Source organism: Microcaecilia unicolor, chromosome 5 (genome assembly GCF_901765095.1).
Source record: "Microcaecilia unicolor chromosome 5, aMicUni1.1, whole genome shotgun sequence".
Classification (NCBI taxonomy): Eukaryota; Metazoa; Chordata; class Amphibia; order Gymnophiona; family Siphonopidae; genus Microcaecilia; species Microcaecilia unicolor.
The window spans coordinates 209148426-209170924 of NC_044035.1; the positions used below are offsets into that span (position 1 = coordinate 209148426).

A 22499-nucleotide genomic window follows, 5' to 3' on the forward strand; every position below is an offset into this window, starting at 1 on the left:
AAAATTTAACAGTAATATAACTCAAGTGTTTTCTCCAAGACAGCCCAGCAATTTTACAAGCTTCAGAGACAGCTCCATCTCCACAGTGTTCTCACACAGCAAATACAAATTAATCTGTCTGGTCAATCCCCTCTTTCTCCAGTTATTTAGTTTAAATAATGAAAAAGCATGGTTAGAATATAATAAATAATATGGCATTGTTTCACTCATTTATTTCATAAGCACATAAGCACCGCCATACTGGGAAAAGACCAAGGGTCCATCAAGCCCAGCATCCTGTCTCCGTCAGCGGCCAATCCAGGCCTCAAGAATCCGGCAACCCCCCCCCCCCCCCCCCCCCAAAAAAATATATATATATATATATATATATATATTTATAACAATTTTTTAATAATGTTCAATGGACTTTTCCTTCAGGAATCTGTCCAAACCCCCCTTAAACTCCGTAAGGCCAGCTGCTGTCACTACGTTCTCCGGCAACGAGTTCCAGAGTCCAAACTACACGCTGAATAAAGAAAAACCTTCTCCTATTTGTTTTAAATCTACCATATTCTAGCTTCATCGCATGCCCCCTAGTCCTAGTATTTTTGGAAAGCGTAAACAGATGCTTCACATCTACCCGTTCAACTCCACTCATTATTTTATAGATCTCTATCATATCTCCCCTCAGCCATCTTTTCTCCAAGCTGAAGAGCCTTCATAGCCTTTCCTCAAAGGGAAGTCGTTCCATCCCTTTTATCATGTGCACCTTCTCCAATTCCTTTATATCTTTTTTGAGATGCGGCGACCAGAATTGGACACAATATTCGAGGTGCGGTCACACCATGGAGCGATACAATGGCATTATAACATCCTCGTGTTTGTTTTCCATCCCTTTCCTAATAATACTCAACATTCTGTGCTCTTTCTTAGCCGCGGCAGCACACTGAGCAGAAGGTTTCAACGTCTTATCAACGATGACTCCCAGATCCCTTTCTAGGTCTGTGATTCCTAACGTGGAACCTTGCATGACATAGCTGTAATTCGGGTTCCTCTTACCCACATGCATCACTTTGCACTTGTCAACACTGAACTTCATCTGCCACTTGGACGCCCAATCCCCTAGTCTCGCGAGGTCCTCCTGTAATCTTTCACACTACTCCTGCGACTTGACAACCCTGAATAACTTTGTGTCATCTGCGAATTTAATTACCTCACTAGTTACTCCCATCTCTAGGTCATTTATAAATATATTAAAAAGCAGCGGTCCCAGCACAGACCCCTGAGGGACCCCACTAACTACCCTTCTCTAATGAGAATAATGACCATTCAATCCTACTCTCTGCTTCCTATCTTTCAACCAGCTCTTAATCCATAGTAATACCCTACCTCCGATCCCATGATTCTCCAGTTTCCTCTGGAGTCTTTCATGAGGCACTTTGTCAAACGCCTTCTGAAAATCCAGATACACAATATCCACCGGCTCCCCATTGTCCACATGTTTGTTCACCCCCTCAAAAAAATGCAGTAGATTGGTGAGGCAAGACTTCCCTTCACTAAATCCGTGCTGACTTTGTCTCATCAGCCCATGTTTTTGTTATGTGCTCTGTAATTTTATTCTTAATAATAGCCTCTACCATTTTGCCCGGTACCGACGTCAGACTCACCGGTCTATAATTTCCCGGATCTCCTCTGGAACCCTTTTTAAAAATCGGCATAACATTGGCTACCCTCCAGTCTTCCGGTACCACACCTGATTTTAGGGATAGATTGCCTAACAGTAGCTCTACAAGTTAATTTTTCAGTTCGATTAACACTCTGGGATGAATACCATATGGTCCTGGTGATTTACTACTCTTCAGTTTGCAGAACTGACCCATTACATCCTCCAAGTTTACAGTGAATTCGTTTAGTTTCTCTGACTCGCCCGCTTCAAATACCCTTTCTGGCACCGGTGTCCCTCTCAAATCCTCCTCAGTGAAGACCGAAGCAAAGAATTCATTTAATTTCTCCACTATGGCTTTGTCTTCCCTGATCGCCCCTTTAACACCACTTTCGTCCAGCGGCTCAACCGATTCTTTAACCGGCTTCCTGCTTTTAATGTATCTAAAAAAAATTTTACTATGTATTTTCGCTTCTAACGCTAACTTTTTTTCAAAGTCCTTTTTAGCCCTCCTTATCTCCGCTTTGCATTTGGCTTAGCATTCCTTATGTTTTATCTTATTGTTTTCAGTTGGTTCTCTTCTCCATTTTCTGAAGGATTGTTTTTTGGCTCTAATGGCTTCCTTTACCTTACTGTTTAGCTACGCTGGCTGACGTTTGGTCTTTTTCCCTCTTTTTCTAATATACAGAATATATTTGTCCTGTACTTCTAGGATGGTGTTTTTGAATAGCATCCACACCTGAAGGCAAATTTTTTACCCTGCGAGCTGCTCCTTTCAGTCTTGTTTCACCCGTTTTTTCTCATTTTATCGTAATCACCTTTTCTAAAGTTAAATGCTAGTGTATTTGATTTCCTAAGTTCACTACTTTCAATGCCAATATCAAAACTGATCATATTATGATCACTGTTATCAAGCGGCCCTTGCACCGTTACCCCCCACACTAGATCATGAGCTCCACTAAGGACTAAGTCTAGTATTTTTCCTTCTCTTGTCAGCTCCTGAACCAGCTGTTCCACAAAGCTGTCCTTGATTTTATCCAGAAATTTTATCTCTCTGGCGTGTACCGATGTTATATTAACCCAGTCTATATCCGGATAATTGGAATCACCCATATATTATTACATTGCCCATTTTATTCGCTTCCCTAATTTCCTTTGACATTGCTGCGTCTGTCTGCTCGTCCTGGCCAGACTGATGGTAGTACACTCCTATCACCATTTTCCCCCTTTTTCACGTGGAATTTCGATCCACAAAGATTCCAATAGGGGTTTTGTATCCTGCAATATTTGCAGCCTATCTGAGTCAAGGTTCTCATTAATATACAGTGCTACCCCTCCTCCAATCCTATCCACCCTATCACTAAGATATAATTTGTAGCCCAGTATGACTGTGTCCCATTGGTTATCTTCCTTCCACCAGGTCTCAGAGATGCCTATAATAGCCAATTTTTCATTGTGTGCAATGTATTCCAGCTCTCCCATCTTATGTCTCAGGCTCCTTGCATTTGCATATAGTCATTTCAATGCATTCTTGCTGCTCAGTTTTATAACAAGTGTAATACATGGCATTATTAATATGTTATCTTCTGTCTGGTTATTATTAATTTTACTTAAGCCCATCTGATCCACTACAGTCTCTTTGACATCCTTACTTACAAGGAACTTTTTCTTCCCTGTTTGGGTGATATCCTCAAAAGATACCTTATCCTGAACCATGCGCTTTTGAGCGACTGTCGGCCTTCCCCCCGTTTCTAGTTTAAAAGCTGTTCTAGTTCCTTTTTAAATGTTGACGCCAGCAGCCTGGTCCTGCCCTGGTTAAGGTGAAGCCCATCAGATCGGAATAGGCTCTCCCTTCCCCAGAATGCTGCTCAGTTCCTGACAAATCCTAAACCCTCATCCCCGCACCATCGTCTCATCCACGCATTGAGACTCCGGTTCTCTGCCTGTCGTTTCGGCCCTGCGCATGGAACAGGTAGTATTTCAGAAAATGCCACCCTAGAGGATCTGGATTTGAGCTTCCTTCCTAAAAGCCTAAATTTGCCTTCCAGAACCTCTCTCCCACATTTTCCTACGTCGTTGGTACCCATGTGTACCAAGACGGCCGGCTCTTCCCCAGCACTATCTAAAATCTTGTCTAGGTGCCGCATGAGGTCCGCCACCTTCACACCAGGCAGGCAAGTCACCAGTCGATCCTCACGTCCACCAGCCACCCAGCTATCTACATGCCTAATGATTGAGTCTCCAACTACAACAGCAATTCTATCTTTTCCCCTGTGGGCTGTAATCGGAGACATATCCTCAGTGCGAGAGGATAATACATCCTCTGGTGGGCAGTTCCTGGGTACAGGAGTACTTCCTACTTCACCAGGGCAATGCTCTCCTTCTAGGAGACCTCTATCCTCCGAAGTAGCAGCCTGTTGGCTATCTTTGCCTTTTGGGGCACCAATTTCAGGCTTCCTAAAAAAAAAAAAAAAAAAAAGTACCACCTCCAATAGCAGCCCACCTTAGACTTCAGAAAACCCAGTGATTCTAATAATAGCCTAGCCAATTATTAGAGAGAACACAGTAGTTTGATATTCAAGTAAAGTCACCAGATACAAAACTGACCTTCTTTAGACACATGTGAGCTGCAGTGCACTAATGAATTGAACAATTACTTTAAGATCTTCAAACCTACTTCATCTGAGCTTTGAGCATCACCTGTTACATCACCTATATATTATGACATAACTGACAGGACATTATTACTGCAGTCCTGCTGTCCAACAGGAATATAAGGAAACCTCATAGCAAGGCTAAAGCTCTCTTGAAAATCCAGTATAAATTGGCTTTAAGGTCCCAGTACGTCTAAACTGTAATATCTGTACTGTGGTAGAGTAAGCAAGGGTTCAGTGTGGGCCTTCATAGATACAGCCACACAAGGGTAAAAATGAAATAAACAATGATTAACAAAAACATGCTGAAACCTGATACTTCACAGGCACGGTAAGTTAGGAAGGAAGTTTCTTGACATTCAGATGCAATCTATACAGATCTGTTGCTGACAGGCCCCAGGGTGAACAGCCTTGGTGCAATGTTAAACAAATCTTGGCCTAGCTCCAGCTAGGCCTCAAAAGGAAAAATTAAGACATACCTGATCATTTTCTTTCCTTTAGTCGCAGCAGATGAATCCAGGAACTGGTGGGTTGTATCCGTCTACCAGCAGGTGGAGATAGAGAACACTAAAAACATAGTGACCCTCTGTGTACTGATCCTTCTCCCAAATCCCAAAGCAGAGAAAAGAACAGGAACATCACGCAACTCACAAAAAAAAGAATACACACTCAACCGGCGTGAATAAAGCTGAAACTAAGTAATGAATGGCATAGCCTAACACAAATTTGCTGAAATTGACCACAGACTGCAACAGGGTGGGATCCTGGATTCAAATGCTGTGACTAAAGGAAAGAAAATTATTAGATATGTCTTAATTTTTCCTTCCGTAGTTTCAGCAGCAGATGAATCCAGGAACTGGTGGGATGTACCCAAGCACTCCCTAAACTGGACGGGAAGTTGCAGCTCCCCGAGAGAGAACCGCTGCCCCATCCACAAACAATAATGTTTACCAAAAGAAAGATGTGACGCCCACGTCGCCGCCCGACAGATCTCGAAAACAGAAAACAGGCTCATCTCAGCCTAAGAAGAAGCCTGCACCCGAGTGGAATGCGCTTTCAGTGCCTCTGGAGGAGACTTCCCCTGACAAAAGATAAGCTGAAACAATCGCCTCTTTAAGCCACCTTGCCACCATGGCCTTAGAAGCAGCAAACCCCCATCACAGTCCAGTAAAAAGGACAAAAAAGTGATCGGGAGAGGAAGTGACGTCACCGATGTGATCGGTAGCCCAAATTCGGAGCTCCGCGGGGACGCGAGGAAATAAGCTGTTAAACCCCTAATCTAGGCGGATTTAATTTCATAGACGAGAAACGGAACTTACCAGAACATATGGCAGCCAGAAAGAAACTTTCAAAATTTAAATATACGGCTGAATCGGCAAAAGCGGGAAGCAGAGGGCCGGCAGGGTTGCCTCCGCGCGAAAACAAAATGGCGTCGGAGGAACCCGAATCGGAGGCCGAACTTGAAGAACGGAGCGGCGGTGAGGTGGAACTGGAGAGGAGCGAAATTATTAAATGGTTCCAGGAGCTGAAAACGGAGATGATTAACACTAGAAATAGCATACACGCTGCTGTTAAAGAATTGCGTGAAGAAGTAAAAGACATTGGTAACCGCGTGGGTGAGACTGAGAATCGCCTGGAGGAGATGGAGGCGGGGGTGGAGAGCCTGGCGAAAACAGTTAAAGAGGAGAGACAGCAACGGGAGGAAATGGAGATTCGGATGGAAGATCTAGAGAATCGCTCTCGAAGGGGGAATCTGCGCTTTAAAGGAGTGCCAGAGGAGGCCCAATATATGGAAGCTGTGAAAGTAGTGCAAGAGATTTGCAACTTCATTCTGAGCCACGGGAAAGACCCCCAGGAGAGTACAGATACGTCTGAAATCAAAATCGATCGAGCACACCGGAGTTTGGGACCGCAGCGGGGGGAGAACCCCAGGGATATCATTGCTTGCTTTCATGATTTCCAGGTAAAAGAGACTGTTTGGAGGAAAGCCCGTGCCTTGGGTGATATACAATGGCAGAACACTAAAATACAGATTTTCCAAGACCTGGCGAAATCTACTTTACAAAAGAGGCGGGAATTCCGCGAAGTGACGAGATATCTGCAAAAAACTGGTTTGCGCTATAGGTGGATTTTCCCCAGTGGCCTTATGGTTACGGTGGGGAACCAGACAAGGAAAATACAACACCCGACTGCAGCAAGGAAAATCCTGGAGAACATGGGGTGCACGGACCTACCGGAGGAGCTGCGAGTCTCCACAAAGGATGGTAATGGAGAGAAAAGTGCCAGCTCAGGCAGATGGCTCCAGCAGGGGAAAAAGGGCACCAGCATAAACAGAGTGAGGAAGGAGCGTGGCCTGGAGCAGCAAGGGGACACTTGAATGGACAAATACAGAGGGGCTGATGCCCGGGTGCTAAGTTTGGTCACTTGACCAGTTGTAGTAAGTGATACCATGTTGGTAATGTTTAACTGATCATATGTCTATGATTAAGATAGAATACATTCGGAATGAATGAAGGAGATGACAGGTTTGAAAGGATGGGGGGGAAAAATGGGAGGCTGGTTCCCCTGGGGACGACACTTTCTTAGGGGGAACATGGCAGCTTGTAGTAGCGGCCAGTCGAGGGGATGGGTAGGGGGGAGGAGGGAGGGGGGGAAGGGAGGAGGGAGGGAGGGAGGGATTACAGTGGGTTCATGGAATGTAAATGGCTTGAATACACCAGAAAAAAGAAGTATTGTTAACAAGGAGATACTTAAAATGCAGTGGGACATTATCATGTTGCAGGAGACACATATCCAAAGGAAAGATGTAAGGCTTATTCAATATAAAAACCTGGGTCAGAATTATATATCGACGGACCCCAGAGGGGGGAAAAAGGGAGGATTGGCGATTTATATTAAAGAAAGGGTACCATTTGTGCATGAGCAAACTTTCCTGGAGAGCCAAGGAAGATGTATAGCGGTTACGGGAAAGATCAATGAACAACAGATCACCTTAGTTAATATATACGCACCCAATGAGGGACAAGGGGCATTCTTTGAAAAATTAAGACTAGAGTTGACAAATTTTGTGAGAGGAAAAGTGATTCTTGGAGGGGATTTCAATTGGGCTTTAGCAGATCTAGACCACTCAAAAGGAAAGAAAAAGGGTGGAGTCTCGGCAAATACGACTAAATTACTGAGTCTGGTCAGGGATCTTGATTTGTTAGATGTTTGGAGATTGCAGCACCCTGGGCAGAGGACATATACATTCTATTCGCATGCACAACAAACATATACAAGGATAGATGCAATTTGGGGCTCCCGAACTATCTGGGGGGAGGTGGGAGACTCGGGAATAGGGAGTATACACGTGTCAGACCACGCTCCTATTTGGGCCTCGTGGAGGGGGCTGGGGAGAGAAAAGGGTCACACTTACTGGAGACTGAATGAATCTCTGCTTGATTCAGTGGAGGACTGTGAAGAAGTCCGGAGGGTAATAAAAGATTACTTAGCATACAATGACACGGGGGAAGTGGCTGAGGGGACACTCTGGGACGCTCTTAAAGCGGTGGTGAGAGGACATCTGATTAAAAATGGCAGTCAAAGGAAGAGGGAGGGGCAAAGGCGGGAACTGGAGGTAAGACAAAGGTTAGCGACCCTAGAGGCCCAACATCAAGGTGGACAATGCCCTGAAGTGCCTGTTGAGCTGAGGGAATGCAGGGCAGCCTTACGTCAAATTCAAATTAAACAGATGGATTTTCAAAGGAAGTTGGTTCAGCAAAAGTTTTTTGAATATAGTAATAAATCGGGAAGGATGCTGGCGCGCAGCCTACGCCGGCGAAGGGTGGGCAATACTATCATGAAATTAAAAGGGGAGGGGGACACATTATTATATCAAGATAAAGAGCTTAGAGACCGATTTGCCCAATTTTATGCAGACTTGTATACCAAAGAAAGTGGGGATTCGGGGGAAAAGACCAAAGAATATCTAAACGGGCTGGGATTGCGGAAACTAACAGATGCACAAAGAGAATCATTGGACAAGCCCATAACATTGGAAGAGATAGAAGGAGTTATTAGAGGATTAAAAGGAGGGAAAGCGCCGGGACTCGATGGGTACACGGCTAAATTCTACAAGCTAATGAGCAAGGAGGTAGGGCCATTGATAGTACGGGTAGGAAATGAGTGCTTCAAATCTGGGACTTTGTCTAGGAGTATGTATGCAGCGGGAATCTCGGTGATCCCTAAGCCGGGAAGAGATCCTACACTGTGTGCATCTTACAGGCCAATATCCCTTATAAATATAGATATTAAGATACTGGCCAAGGCTATGGCGGAGCGGATTAATAAGTTTCTGCCCCAACTGATCCATGAGGATCAATCAGGCTTTGTCCCGCGCAGGCAAGTAGCGGATAATATAAGGAGATCTTTAAACATTATATGGGAGGCCCAACGTCGGGGGGGGGATTTTGTACTTTTAACAACGGATGCAGAAAAGGCCTTCGACCGGGTCGAGTGGCATTACCTATGGGAGGTGTTGGAATTTATGGGGTTCGGCCCAGGGGTATTGACATGGCTCAAGGGGTTATATGCAACACCAAAAGCTTGTATAAAAGTTAATGGGGGATACTCTGATCAGTTTAGGATACAGCGGGGCACGCGGCAGGGATGTCCCCTGTCGCCCTTGCTCTTTGCCTTGGCAATTGAGCCGCTAGCACAGAGAATTCGGGAGACGGTCAGTATTGAGGGGATTAGGGTGGGCGATCAAGAGCATAAAGTGGCGTTATTTGCAGATGATATTCTGTTTTATGTAAGTCGCCCGGAGGAGACTCTACACTCTATCTGTACGGAGCTTAGAGCGTTTGGAGCCATATCTGGCTTCAAAGTCAACTATGATAAGTCTGAGGTGCTGGGCATTACGGGTCCCACTTTGGATATGAGTAACCTGGTAACCAGATTCTCTTTTAAGCATGCCAGGGAGAGCTTTCGATATCTTGGGGTAAGGCTGCCGCGGAACCTTGCACAGGTATATGGGATTAACTATGTCCCCTTGATTAGAGAGCTAAGAGCAGATTTAAGTAGATGGAAAAATGGGTTACTCTCATGGTGGGGAAGAATAGCGGTTATCAAGATGAACCTCCTCCCTAGGTTGCTATTCCTCTTCCAGACGTTGCCAGTGGAAGTACCCTGGGGTACCCTGAACAAATTACAGGCGGATATGTCTAAATTCGCCTGGGGAGAGAAAAGGGCAAGGTTATCAAAGCGAATTATGTGGAGGGGGGTGGAGGTAGGAGGGAGGGGGATGCCCAACATTACATGGTACTATCAAGCGGCACAACTGAAGCAGGTGGCGGAATGGAGTAAGGGGGAAGGGGCACCAGTAGCAGTGTTAGAACAACTACTGGAAACTAGGTGTAATCTGGAAAGGGGTCTGTGGGGATCTGGAAGGATGAGCACCCCACGTAGGGAAACTGACAATCCATTTATAGGGCACTTGTTACACACATGGGATGTGCTGAAACGCAAATTTAAAAAGGGAGTTAAAACCTCAACATTGGCTCATATTATTCATGAGGTAGAGTTCCCAGGTGGAGAAGAGGGGGGTACGTTTCATGAATGGTATAGAAAGGGCTTGCGGAGATTTCGAGATTTGATGTCAGAGGGTACAATAAGGACATTTGAGACACTAAGGAGGAAGTTCGACCTGCGGGAGTCTGACAATTATGCATATTTGCAAGTCAAACATTATATGAGTAAACAGGGGTGGTTACATGCGGACCCGAGGGAAAAGGAGCCCCTAGAAAATATATGGGTTACACTGGAGGGGGGGAGGAGAGGCATATCCAGGTTATATAACTATATTAGAGGTAGCGCATTGAATAAATTACCTTATATGAAAGCATGGGAGAGCGATTTGAACTGTGAAATGAGTGTGAAAGAATGGGAGAGAGTATGCATTGAGGTAAAAAAGGCATCAGTGTGTGTATTAATAAAGGAAAATGCCTACAAAGTTTTAAGCAGATGGTACTATACGCCAGAACGGTTAAAACGAATGTATTCTAAAGCCTCAGACAGGTGTTGGCGCTGTGACAATGATCTGGGTAGTTTTATACATGTGTGGTGGTCTTGCACTCTTGTACGCTCCTTCTGGGACGATATTACGGTGTGCCTGACCTCTATACTGGGGGTGCAGTTTCCTGCAGAACCAAAGTGGTGCTTGCTGGGGTGGGGAAATAAAAGGGGCCAGAAATGGCAGAAGCGGCTAAAAAGACTATGTTTATCAGCTGCGAAGCTAGAGATAGCAGCCCACTGGAAACAGAGAGTGGGCCCTACGATGGAAAAATGGAAAACGAGACTCCGAACATTAATGGGACTTGAACAACTGACGGATAGACGGAGGGGTAGATTTGACCCTGACGCGGAGGAATGGATGCATCTAGAGCGTTTATGGACTGCTGCAACTAATATATAGGGAATTCAGCCATAAGTGAGGGAGGGGGGAGGGAGGGGAGGGGGGGGGGGAAAAAAAAAAAAAAAAAAATTCATTACGTTTTCAAATGTATATATTGTAGTCCATTCTATTTGCACTGGCTGTACAGCTGTTAGCTGAATAAGTGTATGTACTATGGAACAAAGTGACGGAATAAAAACATTTTTCAAATCAAAAAAAAAAAAAAAGTGATCGGAACACCGAAACTCATTTGACATCTACAAGTACTGCCAAAGAACGTGCCGGACATCCAAGAGGCCCAGTCGCTGAAAAGAATCCGGACAATCCTCTTTCCGGAAAGAGGGCAGAAAAAGCGGCTGATTCAAATGAAACGCCGACACAACCTTAGGAAGAAACGAAGGTACCGTACGCACCATAACCCCGGACTCCAAAAACTATAAGAAAGGATCCCGACAGGGCATGAATCTCCGACAATCTCCAAGCCGACACCATAGCCACCAAAAACACCACTTTAAGCGTAAGATCATTTTCTGGCACCTGCCGAAGAAGCTCAAAGGGCGCCGACTGCAAAGCATGCAAAACTAGCTTCAAACTCCACGTAGGGCACAGACAACACAATGGCAGACGAAGCTTTAAGACCCCCCCACAAGAATCACACAATGTCCGGATGGGCCGCAATCAACGTACCCACCACCCGGCCTCTGAAACACGCCAGCGCTGCTACCTGTACCCGCACAGAATTGTAGGCCAGCCCTTTTTTCAAACCTTCTTGCAAGAAAGACAACATCTGGGAAACTGAAGCTCGCATTGGCGACCATGCTGGTGCTTCACACTATGCTTCAAAAACACGCCAAACCCTAGCGTAAGCTGTAGTCGTAGACTGCTTGCGAGCCCTCAGCAAAGTCGCTATCACTTCATCCGAATAACCTTTCTTTCGTAACTTTGCCGAGCCAAGCCATAAGACCAAAGCGGAAAGGATCTTCCACAGCCACTGGACCCTGATGCAGGAGATCCGGAAGTGGAAGACGGAATGGCTCCTCGACTAGAAGGCGCCTCAAATCCGCATACTATGGATGCCGTGGCCAATCCGGAGCCACAAGAATCACCAGACCAGAGTGAAGGCGAATCCGCTGAAGAACTCGACCGATCAATGGCTAAGGGGGAAACACATAGAGAAGCGTTATGGCGGCCACAGTTGAGAGAGGGCATCCAGCCCCTCCGAACCGATCTCTCATCCTGCTGAAGAATCGCACTACTTTGGAGTTGGAACTGGACGCCATGAGATCTATCCCTGGAGTGCCCCACTTGCTGCAAATCTGCTGAAATGCTTCCATAGCCAACTCCCATTCCCCGGGATCTAGAGCATGATGACTAAGAACATCCGCGCGTACGTTGTCCAGACCGGCGATGTAGGCCGCAGATAACAGAAGATGAATCTCTGCTCAAGCCAGAATGATGGCGGCCTCGACCGACAAGGCCTTGCTCTGTGTGCAGCCCTGGCGATTGATACAAGCCACTGCCGTCGTATTGTCCAACAGAACCCGCACCACTTGGCCTTCCAGAATCTCATGAAACGCTAGAAAGGCTAGCCTTACAGCCTTCAGCTCCAGACGATTGATGGACCACGTGGACTCCTCTGCCGACCAGCGGCCCTGCGCACAATGGTGCTGACAGTGAGCCCTCCATCCCGAGAGACTGGCATCTGTTGTCACCATCATCCATTGCGGGAAAGTGAGGGGCATCCTTCACCTGAGGTGGACCTCGGAAAGCCACCAATCCAAACTGGCCCTGGCCGACAAAGGCAACCGGCACTGATACTCCAGAGACGTCGGAGACCAACGACTGAGCAAGGCTTGCTGCAGCGGTCTCATATGAGCTCTCGCCCACAGAATCACGATCAACGTAGCTGCCATGAGCCCCAGCACCTGTACGTAATCCCATGCCCGAGGCCGAGGAATCCCCAACAATCTCTGGATCTGCAACTGCAACTTTAGACGCCTGCCATCGGGAAGAAAAACGCACCCCAGGTCCATGTTGAAAGAAACTCCCAAATAATTGAGGGACTGTGAGGCAGCAAGATGACTCTTTGGGAAATTGATGACCCAACCCAGGGATTGTAAAACCTCTATCACCTGAGACGTGGCCGTACGACTCTCTACCTCTGAGTCCGCTCTGATCAGCCAATCGTCCAGATAAGGATGAACTCCGACTCCCTCTTTCCTCAAAAAGGCCTCCACCACCACCTTGGAAAAGGTGCGAGGTGCCGTGGCCAGCCCAAACGGCAAGGCGCAGAATTGGAAATGTTGCCCCAGTTCCTGGATTCATCTGCTGCTAAGGAAAAGCAGGATTCTCACAAGACTCAAAATAAAGCTTGGTCTACTTTAGCCAGGTTTCTGATAACTTACACTTCTGTAAAAAGCCTATTTTTCCTTGGGCCTCTAATTTGACAGTGCTCGGGGGTCTTCTCTGGCCGTCTGAACCATGCCCTTCCTTGCTCTGTACCACAGAACCTGGCTTCTTAAGATGGCTCTGTGAGGAAGCCTTGTTAAGGCAAACTGGCAACTTCCTATTCACTATCACATGTGCATTCTATGAGTCTTTATTTATTTATTTATTGCACTTGTATCCCACATTTTCCCACCTATTTGCAGGCTCAATGTGGCTTACAAAGATCTGTTATGGCATCGCCATTCCAGAGTAGAGATACAATTAGTGTTACAAAGAGATCGAGGATGACAAAAAGAGCTAGGCAGACAGTGTAGAAGGAAGACGTTAAGAAAAGGAAAGAGTGGTGAAGTGTTAATAATTAAGTCTAGTGTTCAGAATTGTATTTTGTATTGTATTAAAATGTTTACTGTTCTGAACTGAATAAAGCAATGTGTTGCTGTGCCCGATAATTATAATCCTATAAATACACTATACATGAACTCCTAAAGTGGAACACATCAGTATACGAAAATGAAAATTTAACACATTTGAAAATAATCGAAGGGATCATTTACAAAAGTGGCATAAGGGAAAATTAGGTTCTTACCGTGATAATTTTCTTTCCTTTAGTCATAGCAGATGCAGCCATTACAGATGGGTTGTGTCCATCAACCAGCAGAGGGAGATAGAGAGCACACTTTTTTCAGTGCCTCATACCAGCTTGCTCCACTGCCTGTCTTCAGTATTTGAAGCTTCCAAAGAAGTATGGCAAACCGCAATGGGAATAACATAAGCTTTCCTCACAGCGAACGATGGCCCCTTAACAAGGGCATGAACTCAAAAGGAGGGAATGAACACATCCTCCTGGAGGGAATAAACTCGTCCTCCTTATTGTACAACTGGAGGGGATACACGCAACCTCCTGGAGGGAATAAACTCATCCTCCAAAACATAAACTGGAGGGAATGGACTCATCCTCCTATAAGTGAACATGAATCCTGAAGACTGTTTTCCAACTTTCTCCCAAGGAAGGAACTTCATGAAACAAGAACAGAACCTGAAACAGATTCACAGCATACAGACAATCATACAGGGAGGGCTCATGGCTTCATCTGCTATGACTAAAGGAAAGAAAATTACCAAGGTAAGAACCTAATTTTCCCTTCCTTGTCATCAAGCAGATGAAGCCATTACGTATGGGATGTAACAAAGCAATCCCTATATAGGGTGGGAACAGGTCACACCACGCGCTAGCACTTGTGCTCCAAAACGCGCATCCCTCCTAGCAGCCACATCCAGCCTGTAATGTCGGGCAAAAGAGAGCTTAGAAGCCCATGTTGCTGCACTGCATATCTCTTGATGAGAGAGTGCTCCAGTTTCAGCCCCAAGAGGAAGTAATCGCTCTGGTAGAATGCGCCTTAAAGGCTACAGGCGGAGACCCGCCGGCAAGCAGATAAGCTGAAAAGATAGTTTCTTTGAGCCAACGGGCAATAGTGGCTTTAGACGCTGGAGACCCTCTGCGAGGACCTGATAGCCAAACAAACAGATGACCATAGATTCTGAAAGAGACAGAAACTCGCAGATACTGCAGTTGAGTCCTGCGCACATCCAACAGGTGCAACTGCCCAAAAGATTCTGGAAACTCCTCCTTATCAAAGGAGGGCAAGAAAATAGGCTGGTTTAGGTGAAACGCTGAGACCAAATTAGACATGAAGGAAGGCACGGTCCGAACCTGACCCCGGACTCTGAGAATTGCAGAAACGTGTCTGTACAGGACAGCGCCTGGAGCTCTGACACCCGTCTCGCCGAAGTAATGGCCACAAGAAAAACGGCCAGTGTCAAATCTTTCTCCGATGCTCGCCGAAACGGCTCAAAAGGAGAAGCCTGCAGGGCCTTCAAAACTAGTCCCAGGTTCCAAGCTGGACAGGGTGCTCGCACGGAAGGCCAGAGCCGAAGCACCCCACAAAGAAACCGTGCCACATCTGGATGAGCAGCTAAAGACACGCCTTCAACCTTACCACGAAGGGAGGCCAACGCTGCCACTTGCACCCGCAGGGAATTATAGGCCAAGCCTATTTGTACACCATCCTGCAAAAAGTCCAGAATCGGCGAGACAGGAGCCAGTATGGGTGTGATCAATTTTGAAGCACACCAAGACTCAAACTGGCGCCAAATCCTGGCATAAGCCAGGGAAGTGGAACGCTTGCGGGCCTGCAGGAGAGTGGAAATGACTGTGTTTGAATAGCCTTTGTCCCTCAATTGCGCCCTCTCAATCGCCATGCCATAAGACCAAAGCGGCAGGCGTCCTCCATGGCTACCGGACTCTGTGACAACAGGTTCGGTACCAGAGGTAAAGGAAGGGGAGCCTCCACTAGCATCTGTCGGAGGTCCGCATACCAAGGCCTCCTGGGCCAACCCGGGGCGATGAGAACCACTTCTCCTGGGTGCAGCCGAATCCGCAGGAGCACGCACCCTATCAAGGGCCACGGAGGGAACACGTATAGTAGGCCCGGAGGCCAGGGCTGAGTCAAGGCATCCAACCCTGCCGAGCGAGGATCTCTCCATCTGCTGAAGAAGCACGGGACTTTGGCATTTGAACTTGTCGCCATAAGATTCATCACGGGCTTGCCCCATTTGGCACGTATCTGCAGGAATACTTCGTCTGCTAGTTCCCATTCTGCTGGATTGATCTGATGCCTGCTTAGATAATCGGCTTGCACGTTGCTCTGACCTGCAATGTGAGCTGCCGACAGAAACTGAAGATGCAGCTCGGCCCAGTGGCAAATCTGTTCAGCCTGCGCGGCCAGTGCTCTGCACTGAGTGCCGCCTTGTCGATTTATGTTGGCCACTGCTGTCGTGTTGTCCGACATCACTCTGAAAGCCAATCCTTCCAGGGTCACTTGAAAGGTCAGAAGCGCCTGAAACACCGCTTTCAACTCCAGGCGGTTGATGGACCACTCCGACTCCTCGGGTGTCCATAGACCCTGGGCATGCTTCCCCTTGCAATGTGCGCCCCAGCCCTTCAGGCTGGCATCTGTCACTACTAGACACCAATCGGGGAGCGCCAGCGGCATTCCTCGCCGCAGCATGCTGTCTGAGAGCCGCCACTCCATGCTGAGTAGGGCCGCAGGGAGCCAAGAAAGTCTGCATTGATAATCCTGAGAAACTGGAGACCATCTTTGAAGTAGGGAATACTGTAGAGGTCTCAGGTCCGTTCTCGCCCAGGGCACCACTTCTAATGTGGCTGTCATCGATCCCAGCAGCTGGACAATGTCCCAAGCTCGTGGGCAGGGCATCCTCAGGAGCAGACGGACCTGATTCTGAAGCTTGCACCGCCTTAGCTCGGGTAGGTATACATAGCCCGAGTCTGTGTCGAACATGGCCCCCAAATATTCTAGAGATTGCAAGGGGGTCAGGTGACTTTTGGCCATATTGACGACCCAGCCTAGAGATTGAAGTACTGAGACCACTCTGGCTGTAGCTTGATAGCTCTCTGTTACAGAGTCTGCTCTGATGAGCCAGTCGTCTAGGTAAGGGTGAACCCTGATACCTTCTCGCCTGAGCAAAGCAGCTACTACCACCATTACCTTCGAAAAGGTTCAGGGAGCTGTGGCGAGGTCAAAAGGCAAGGCCCGGAACTGGAAATGTTTTCCCAACACCGCAAACCTCAGAAACTTCTGGTGCGGGGGCCAAATTGGTATGTGCAAGTAAGCTTCTTTTAGTTCTAGAGACGTGAGAAACTCTCCTGGCTGTACCGCAGCAATGAGGGAGCACAGGGTTTCCATGTGGAAATGCCACACTCTCAGGGACTTGTTTAATTCTTTTAAGTCCAGAATAGGGCGAAAAGACCCACCTTTTCGCGGCACCACAAAGTAGATTGAGTTTCGGCCGTAGCCGTGTGCGGCGGGAGGTACCGGGGACACGGCCCCTAACTGAATCAGACCTTGCAGAACCGCATCTGGACTCCACAAATACGTCTCTTACTGGGGCGTATCTGATCAGGTCCAGAACCCACTGATCTGAGAAAATATTGGCCCACTCCTCGGCAAAGAGGGAAAGACGTCCTCCAATGAAAGGAAGCGAGGATGGGGCCGTCGCACCATCATTGAGAGGGTCGCTCCTGAACTCCAGGCCTAGAGCCGGTGGCTGCGGAACGCTTGTCCGAGCGAAAGGAGTTCCTCTGCTGAAAAACGGGCACGAGAAGTGAACCCAGCAGAACTCCCCGGGCGGTACCTTCTAGCTTCACGTAAGCGAGGTCTATAAGAGGAGTGGACTGCCTGGCCCTTGGAAGGAAGGCCTCGGCCTATCTTCGGGCAAGCGCTGGGGTTTAGGATCTCCTAGGCCTTTAACAATTTTCTCCAACTCCTCACCAAATAGGAGAAGGCCTTAAAAGGGCAACTTCACCAACCTTTGCTTAGAGGCCATGTCCGCTGCCCAATGTCATAGCCAAATAAGACGGCGAGCCGCCACTGCTATTGCCATTTGTTTAGCCGAAGCTCTGACAATATCATAAAGGGCATCAGTCAAAAAGGACAAGGCCGACTCCAGCCGCGGAGCCACATTCGAGAAGGGCTCCGCTCCATCTCCGGGCTGTTCCACTGCCTGTTGCAACCACGCCAGGCAGGCTCTAGCAGCATAACAACTGCATGCAGACGCCCGAACAGTAAGACCTGCAATTTCAAAGGACCGTTTAAGTGCTGCTTCCAGCCTACGGTCTTGTATATCCTTCAGGGCAACTCCTCCTTCCAAAGGGAGGGTAGTTCTCTTTGTCACCGCAGTGACTGGGGCATCTACTTTAGGCATTGCAAAGCGAGCCAAATGCTCCTCACGCAGAGGGTATAATTGCCCCACAGCCCTGGAAACTTTCAAAGGTCCCTCGGGGTGAGCCCACTGAGTGGAAATAAGCTCTTGGATGGAGTCATGCAAAGGAAAGGCTCGAGCAGGCTTTTTGGTACTAGCCATCCTAGGATTCACAGAGGAGGCCTTGCCACTGTCAGGCTCTTCAACAGAAAGGACCTATAGGGCATCTGAAATAAGCGCTGGCAGCTCATCACGGTGGAAAATCCTCACCGCGGAGGGATCATCCAGATCCTGTGGTAATTCTGCACCTGACTCTGGCTCCTCAGACCACGAAGGCCTGCCAGAACTCTCCGAATCCTCACAGCCCGACCACAGGGGGGAAAAAGGAGGTGTACCACAATCTGAAGGGGAATTAGCCCTTCTACGCTTTTCTTTATGCCAATTATCAGGGAAAATAGCCCCAGCGGGCAGTTCCAGGCCAGAATCCACCGGGGGGGACAATAGAAGGGGCCTCAGACGACCCTTGAGGGAGATCTCTTTTCAGCATGTATGCTTTATGCAATAACACAAAATCAGGGGAGAAAAACTCGCCCTGGGCACCCAGATCCCGTCCGGGGCTAGCCGTTCTCTGAATAGCCTCAAAGTCTAATTTGGTAAAACGAGCTAAAGACCGAGTCCTGCGCTCTTCACTTAGCACATAGTCTCGAGCTTGCAAATAAGCGAAAAATTGTGAGCCAGCTATCTGCAGCTCATGCTTTACCATATCAAAGGTTGGAAAGGCATCTTCCCCCTCCTTTCGGAACTGGCCTATAAACCGACATCCCTTGTCCCGCCAGCTCCCAAATGTCGATACGCCCTGCCCTGCTGGGAAGGCCATATTTCCCACTAACGGCATAAATGGACTGATCCCCTTGCCCGCATCTCCATGTCCTCTCCACCACCTCCATGCCCGTTGCAACGCAGCCACATAGGGGTTCCCCACTATTTTCCGGGCTCCCTGCACTGCCCAGGACTCTAGTACCGTAAAGGGGTCATTTGGGCTGCACCAACTCTCCCAAAATCCCGGGAGTGCATAATGCCCCTCCCCCGAGATCAATTCGTGTATCCACCGCATTAACGCTGCCACGTTATATCTCCTCAGGTCTGGGAGCCGGAGGCCTCCCTGTGCTCTACCGTATATCAATTTAGTAAATGCTATCCTTGGGCGTTTAGAATGCCAAATAAAGGTGCTTACTATGCTTCTATATTGTTTCTCTTCCTCCCTTCCCACCCACAGTGGCAGCATTTGCAACGGGTATAATAACTTAGGTAATAACACCATTTTTACCAATGCAATCCTGCCCATGAAATTTACTGGGAACTCCTTCCACTTTTTACAAAGTTGTTTTACCTCATCTATGCGGTCAACTAGATTCCTTTTATATACCCAGGCCATGTCCGCACTGAGGTATACCCCAAGATATTTGATACCTCCCTGTGCCCGACGTAGTGGGAAACTCAGCGATTCAAAACAGCGACACGCTTCATTGACAGACAACGCCTCCGATTTTTCAAAATTTATACGAAGACCCGAAAAGGTCCCGAACTCTCGAATAATATGCATAGCTAACGGCAGAGCTTCAGTTGCGTCGTCTATCAACAGCAACATATCGTCTGCGAACAGATTTATTTTATATTCTTCTCCTCCCACTCTTATACCTTTCAAGCTCGTTTCCTGTCTTATTTTGGCTGCCAGTGGTTCTAAAGTTAGTATAAACAGTAAAGGCGACAGAGGACACCCCTGCCGAGTCCCCCTTCCCAGAGCAAACGCATCCGATAAGGAATCATTTATGAGTATTTGAGCCGTTGGGGAGCTATATAACGCCCTAATCCAGTTCAAGAATTCCCCCTGGATGCCAAAACGCCCCAGAATCCAAAACATATATCTCCAAATCACCTTGTCAAAGGCTTTCTCGGCATCCAGGCTAGCCAAAATGGCATCCCCTCTCCTCCCCTTCCCCTCCAACAAAACTCTGCACACTTTTAAGATGTTGGTCGATGCATACCTTCCCTTAACAAATCCGACCTGATCAGGATGTACCAGATATGGCACCACCTGCCCCAAACGATTCGCGAGCACTGCCGCTATCATCTTTACATCTTGGTTCAGCAGTGAGATTGGCCTGTAGGAACCCACCAGCTCTCCATCCCTCCAAGGCTTGGGAAGCACCACTATATGTGCATGATTTAACACCGAGCCCATAGTGCCCGCTTCTCTGACATCCTCACACATTGCAATGAACGGCGCCACTATCATATCTTGGAGAATTTTATAATATTCCCCTCCCAGTCCATCGGGACCCGGTGCTTTTGCTAAGGCTAGTCGCTTAATGACATTTTGTACCTCCTTCCCCTGAATCGGAGCGTTCAACATCTGCTGCTGCTCTACCGATATGTTGGCCAAGCCCACCCCCTCAAGGAATTCTCTGCATTTTTCCTCTGGGAAGGACCCCTCTTCATACAAGGACGAGAAGCAATGTACAAACTCCCCTTGAATTTCTGTTGCTGTGGCACATATTCTCCCCTGTTCGTTTTTAATTTTACTGATATATTTCCTCGTTGACCTCTGATTTACGAGAGACGCCAACATTTTACCTGTTTTATTGCCCCATTGCTGTAATTTATATTTATACAATTTCACATTGTATATCGCACCCTCATCCAACACAACCTGTATGTTTTTCCTGCACTCCATATATGCCTTTCTATTGCCTTCAGTTGGGCGACCTATCAGTGTCCTGCGCGCTTCCCGCAATTGTGTAGTAAGAACCTTTATTTTCTCCCCCCGAGCTTTGTTCTTAAAAGCAACATATGAAATAATTTTCCCTCTTAGCACTGCCTTTGCGGCCTCCCAAAAAATTCTCGGGCTCACCTCCTGCATGTCATTATCCGCTATATAATCCAGCCAGCACTGCCTCAAGTATGTGCAGAAGTCCCTACTTCTATATAACGCCGGATTCATCCGCCATCGGTCCGGACCCTCCCTCTTTCCCCAAGATAACTCCACCCACACTAGGGCATGATCCGACACAGCTGGCTCTTCAATTCCCGAGTGATTCGCTACGACACTAATTGAATACGACACCAGCAGATAGTCAAGGCGGGAATGGGCCCCATGGGGGTGAGAAAAAAAAGTATAATCATGATCTTCTAAATGTTGCTGCCTCCATATGTCCACTAATGCTAAATCTTTCATTAACAGATTCACTCCCTTATCCTCATGGTCCCTTCCCGCTCTCCGCGCTGGCTTACAATCTATTGAAGGGTCACTGGTAATGTTGAAATCCCCCCCAACTATAAGCTGGTAATTGTCTAATGGTACCAACTTGGCTATCAGTAAAGTAAAACATTTATGGCTATAAACATTGGGAGCGTAAACACTGCATAGCCCCATCCTTTTCCCTTGCAGGTCACCTGTCACTATTAAAAAGCGCCCTTCAGGGTCCTGATACATGTTATGCAAATCAAAGGCCACATTTTTTCTAAGTAATATTGCCACCCCTCGTTGCCTTCCATTATATGCTGCAAAAAATATATCCCCTACCCAGTCTTTCTTTAGTTTCAGATGTTCTAATTTGCTTAGATGGGTTTCCTGAAGCATGGCCACATCCGCTTTTTGGCGCTTAAGAGCCTGCAGTATTTTAGTTCTCTTTACCGGGGAATGCACTCCGTCTACATTCAATGACACAATTTTAAGATTAGCCATTAAGGACAAAGTATCTCTTGTCAACTCGTGCTTTAATTCCCGGTGCAATCTGCGGGCCTCCCAGCTGAGCCCCCAGACTTAAAATACATTGTACCTGTCTCTTCTTGTTCTCACACTCTCCTCTCTTTTTACTCTCTGGTCTTGTTTTTTCCCATCGTCCGCACAATCTCCACATAAGTATTTTTTGAGGAACTTTCACTCCCTCCCACCCTCCTCTCCCCCCCTTAATTGCTCCCCTCCCCCCCCCCCCATTCTACCCCTACCATTCTTACCCTTTGAGCACACATACCCCTTGTGCATACCAATGCTCAACATGCACACTCCCCTTCACATCACCAACTCTCCCGAGCTCCACACTCACTACCCCTACCTCCCCTCTCCCCCCGGGGATACCCCCGCACCCCGCTCAACACAGATTCCTCTTATACATTCCATCTTAATCCTGTAACTAGGCACTTGCGCTCCCTAAAGAGAAAAACATGAATATTAGTAAAACAGGAGCATAGTTAAAGGTCCAACATGTAAACTATGTAACTTAAACTGGGCAGTTCATGGTACAAGACTTCTTTTCACATCCCTGCAGATGCGCTTACATAATGCACTGGTCAGCTGCTTATTCGGTGTCTTCTTTAAACGCCTCACATCCATTCCTCGTCTTGCCACCTCTACTGCCCTTAAATTCCAGAGAGAAGAAAAAACCTCCACCAACACATGTCCTCTCTTTTACTATTCTCTCTCATGGTAAGGTAGCCACAAATTTTTCCAGCTCCGCCGCCTCACTGAAAAACAAAGTTTTGTTCT

General features: G+C 47.4%; 1 protein-coding gene across 3 annotated transcripts in view; it reads right to left on the minus strand.

Annotated features, from left to right (window-relative positions):
* RSPRY1 (ring finger and SPRY domain containing 1) overlaps positions 1 to 22499 on the minus strand; it is a 663702-nt gene that overhangs the window by 625741 nt on the left and 15462 nt on the right. The window contains exons 1-2 of one of the 3 annotated variants that reach the window (XM_030203730.1): positions 17891 to 17901; positions 12879 to 12881 (exon numbers count right to left, since the gene is read on the minus strand). The exons of the other annotated variants lie outside the window; for them this stretch is intronic. The gene's annotated coding sequence lies outside the window, so the exon portion shown is untranslated. Of the gene's footprint in view, positions 1 to 12878; positions 12882 to 17890; positions 17902 to 22499 lie in introns of those variants that run through there. 3 annotated transcript variants of the gene reach the window in all.